The sequence below is a fragment of the Drosophila rhopaloa genome, unplaced genomic scaffold (genome assembly GCF_018152115.1).
Source record: "Drosophila rhopaloa isolate 14029-0021.01 unplaced genomic scaffold, ASM1815211v1 contig_155, whole genome shotgun sequence".
In the NCBI taxonomy this organism is placed as follows: domain Eukaryota; kingdom Metazoa; phylum Arthropoda; class Insecta; order Diptera; family Drosophilidae; genus Drosophila; species Drosophila rhopaloa.
The window spans coordinates 11,862,154-11,867,500 of NW_025335034.1; positions in this window are offsets into that span (position 1 = coordinate 11,862,154).

Sequence of the window (5,347 nt, forward strand, 5' to 3'; positions counted from 1 at the left end):
TTGGCATTTTGCATGTAGATTTTAGAAGTTCCTACGCAGCGCAAGTTTGTTTCAAAATGGTGCGTGGGCCCCCTTTAACGCCCACAATCGCTTATATACGATTTTAAAAATTTAAATATTTCGGAAAAGTAAAAATGCAGTTGTATTGTGTTTATCAATACCTATCGAAATGTAGAAGAAATTTTTCAAATCGGACCATTCGTTAAAAAGTTATGCGTGATCAAAGTTTCTATCTCCATCTCCCTCGCACTCCCTTTACCTGAGTAACGGGTATCTGATAGTCGGGGCACCCGACTATAGCGTTCTCTCTTGTTTTAAACTGAAATGTAATTACCATGCCTTCACATAATTTCTCAAAGTTAGTTTTTGTGCCCGCCGTTTATCGCTTTTTTTCAAAAACGCAATAAGCCAATTTGGTGAATACAAATTCCTATTAGATTAATTATTAATTAATACATTATTATTAAATAAAATTATTATTTCGTTTTAATAATAACACAGAACAACATATATTTTCAGCCGGCTTTTCTCATTAGCCAGGTTATACGGCTATCACATTTCTGATTTCAAATTTTGTGATGAAAAAAAGTGGTTAAATTAAATAATTAAAATATTATAACGAAAAATATTTAGCAAGAAACTTGATTATTGGTGTAAAATTTATTTTATGTGAACTGATTGCGGTTTTTTATTAAATTTATTTAATATTAATTTTGGAACCATGTAAACTTAAATAAAGTATATGTCTAAAAAATTATTAAAAATGTTCTTAATTTTTTATTATTTAAGGGTAGCTGTGTCAAAAAATAGGCTATCTTCAGGAATTTTTATTTGGACAAAAAAAAAACATAGGTACCTCAAAACTTTTCAGGTGTATTTCTGATATTTATACCCTTGCAGAGGGTATTATAATTTTGGTCAAAAGTGTGCAACGCAGTAAGGGAGACATATCCGATCCTATAATGTATATATATTCTTGATCAGGATCACCTCCTGAGTTGATATAAGCATGTCTGTCTGTCTGTCCGTCATTTCGTCTGTCTGTCCGTCTGTCTGTTTCTACGCGAAGTAGTCTCTCAGTTTTAAAGAAATCAAATTGAAACTTTGCATACACCCTTCTTTCCTTTCCACGCAGTATATAAGTCGGAACGGCCGGGATCGGCCGACTATATCATATAGCTGCCATACAACTGATTGATCGGAAACGCCATTACTTTGGTGTTTGTAAAGTTAGGAAGTTGGGATTTTCTATGGGTTTTATTTTTGGCCAATCAATCCGACCTACCAAATTTCATAAAGATCGCCAGACTCTTTCCTATAGCTGCCATATAACTGAACGATAGGAAATGCCATAACTTTGGTGTTTGTAAAGTTAGACAGTTGGAATTTTCTATGGGTTTTATTTTTGGCCAATCAATCCGACCTATTAAATTTCATAAGGATCGGCCGACTATATCCGATAGCCGCCATATAACTGAACAATCGGAAATGCCATAACTTTGGTTTTTGTTAAGTTAGGAAGTTGGGATTTTCTATGGGTTTTTTTTTTGCCCAATCAATCCGACATACCAAATTTCATAAGGATCGGCCGACTATATCCTATAGCTGCCATATAACTGAACGATTGGAAATGACATAACTTTGGTGTTTTTATAGTTAGAAAGTTGGGATTTTGTATGAGCATTAAGAATGCATCATATAAATAATTTTGGAGAATATAATTTACAGAGTATTCTGCAAGGGTATATCAACTTCGGCTTTCTGAACCCCGCTGGCGAGGTTACAGGTCGTAAAAATCGTCTAAAACAAAAAAATCACAAATTTTCTTGTTTATTAGAAGTGTTATTATGGAATAGACAGCTTTTATCAAAATTGAATGGCGGCGTTTAAAAAATTTAGTTTCGTTTTTCTGAACTTTTTCTTCACTTTTTGTCGATAAAAAATCCAAGGTATAAGCTATCTATTTAATTATAGTTCATTTAATGGACAATTTAATTACGCGTATAAAAAAAACTTTAAGATTCGTTAAAATTGACTGAGATATGACAGTCGCCAGCTCGAAAAATGTAGTTTTCCAGAAAACGCGTTTAAAGTTTTATGTACGCTCCCTACCTACTGTGAGTCGGTCGGCTCATAACTTTTAAACTATTTATTTCATATTTCACATATTTCGATTTGCCCTTTTAATATAATATTCCAGACACTTGTAGCTATCGAAAAATGTAAAAAACAAAATTGTTTTTTTTGACAAAACTAACCAGAATAACCAGATAGCCTTCTATAGACAGATTTCTGTGGAATTCTTCCTGGAACGAGTCAAATCTAAAAAATCGCAGACGATTCGCCAAATGTTATATTAGAAGAATCGTCAGAGATAGGACACTTTTCCAAATTAGGTCATAGATCCCAAAAAAAAATTCTTATTTATCACACGATAATTTTACTGAAGACCCAAGTGATGGCACATTTCACCAATTTAAGGTGTCGCCTTCTGTGGAACATAAATAACACGCAAATCAAAAATAATTAAAAATAAATTAAATCTCTAACGGATTACATTACATTCCCGTGTGTAATCCATACTGTTTGACATTTAGTAGATTTGTAAAGGATCTGACATGAATTCTAAGCTGATTTTGATATTCCAATCTTTCTTAGGCACACATTTAGAAAATAATACAGAACACATACCCTGTTAACACCCACATATAGTTAACAAAAATATTGATAGGCAAATTTGATTTTTTTTTATCCTTAACAGGTTGCTTAAGAGAACTCCCGAACTACGTGTACTCTTAACACCAACATAAATTATTTTAAAAATTTTTTGCGAATTGAAAAATGTTTTTTATTTTAATAATTTTAAAAAAAATGCCTACTTTCTTGCTTACCAGATCACCTCTTTTGAATGCGTCTAACATGTCGTAAATAATTCTTACAATTTTAAAATGGCAAACAAAAGTGTTGTAAAGGGATACATATTAAAGAAAATTGTTTCCATTCAAGATATACAACTTAATTAAATTCTACATTTTATAATTATTTGAAGAAACACTAATCGAATTTTTTATTAATTTAGTCGCAAACTTGTACATTTTTTTTTGTAATGCGCTTACATATAATATTGAATATCGTTTTGTTTTTATCCGTTTCGTTCAGTTCTCTAAAAAGTCATTAGAGTTGTTGGTTCTTGTCCACGCTTGAGTTGTATGTTACGAAATTTTATATCGTGCTATATTGTAGTTCAAGTCCCAAAGTTCACAAGGGCTTCTTCGATTTGTATCACCACGGACAGTACCCAGCCCATTGGGTTGTTGTCCAATCTGCAGCACAGCTAAAAGTCCTTCAGTGTTTGGTTGTTGTCCATGCTTTTGAGAGTGGTGTGTTACGAAATTTGTTTAATTTTTTCGGTGCTATAATGTAGTTTTTGTCCCTAAGAACTCTGAGTTTGTGAGTTTCGTGAGGCAGTTCGGGGTCCTAATTGTTGAGTTCTTAATTATGGTGTAGTACATTTCAAAGTTTTAAAACACGTTTTATAGCAAATAAATATATTAGGAGTGCCATAAAAATGACTTCAGCTTGAACTTCGTGCTATAATGTAGTTCGTGTTCCTTGGTACTCTGGGTTATATTTCGTGGTGTAGTACATTTCAAAGTATAAAGCAACAGTGCCAGAAAAAATGCATTAGTTTTAATTTTTCTGCTGATCAGAAATTGCGGCCTTTAAACCAAATATTTGACTGAATACTCCTATAAAACTATGTTAAGATATAAAGAATTATTCAAAGGTTGTTTAATTTCTGTAACCCTCACCCAAATCGTTAAGTAAGCCCTTTAATGCTTTAAATTAAATTGTTTTATAAAAGGCCCAATTTCTATTTTTAACGTAATGTCATGCTCTTTCCTTTAAAAATACACACAGTAAGATGTTTTTGGAAAATCGAGGATATACATTTTTATGGGCCTCCTTAAAAACAAAAATATTATTTAACACAAACCAAATGTTCAGAATTTTTTCATGCCGCTGCTTATTTCGTGGAGTTTATTCAACTAAACTTACTTACTAATTTTACAGCTAATATGTGGTTTATCTTCAGCGACACCTCTCGACGACAAACATATTGAACCAAAACAAGAAAGGAAAGCTAACTTCGGGCGGAGCCGAAGTTGAAATACCCTTGCAGAATATTCTGCAAATTATATTCTCCAAATATATATATATGATGCATTCTTAATACTCATAAAAAATCCCACCTTCCTAACTTTAAAAACACCAAAGTTATGGCATTTCCAATCGTTCAGTCATATGGCAGCTACAGGATATAGTCGGCCGATCCTTATGAAATTTGGTAGGTCGGATTAATTGGCCAAATGTAAAACCCATAGAAAATCCCAACTCCCTAACTTTACAAACACCAAAGTTATGGCATTTCCGATCAATCAGTAATATAGCAGCTATAGGATATAGTCGGCCGATCCTTATGAAATTTGGTACGTCGGATTGATTGGCCAAATATAAAACCCATAGAAAGTCCCAACTTCCTAACTTACCAAACAGCAGAGTTATGCCATTTCCGATCAATCAGCTATATGACAGCTATAGGATATAGTCGGCCGATCCCGGCCGTTCCGACTTATATACTGAGTGCAAAGAAAAGAAGGGTGTGTGCAAAGTTTGAATTCGATATCTTTTAAACTGAGAGACTAGTTCGCGTAGAAACAGACAGACGGACAGACAGACGGACAGACAGACGGACAGACAGACGGACAGACGGAAATGGCTATATCAACTCAGGAGGTCATCCTGATCAAGAATATATATACTTTATAGGGTCGGAGATGTCTCCTTCACTGCGTTGCACACTTTTGACCAAAATTATAATACCCTCTGCAAGGGTATAAAAATTATATTTTGACTCGTCTGCAAATAACACGTCATCCCAATAAAAATCGGAAGAAGAATATGCTCCCTTTTCCCAAATACATAGCACGAAAACCTGTATGGCAGCTTCTGGCGGGGAAACCTTGTTTTTATTGAAAATCTGCTGCAAACTGGTGAAAAACTGGGGATACGCGGTCGATTTCGGTAATACCAGGATAACGATCCCAAACACTTGGCAGGAATTGTGAAGACTTGGCTTGCCTGGAACTGCCCTCACGAGGTCATTAAGCCAGCACAGTCCCAGTCTTGAATGTAATCGAAAATTTTTGTAAATATTGGACATAAGGAAGAGCAATATGAGCTAAAAAGTGCTATTTTAGAAGAATGCATGGGAATCCATGGGAAATCGTCTCAGAACCAGAAAGGAGGACAAACAAAATATAAGCTGTTAAATTAGTAATAAATA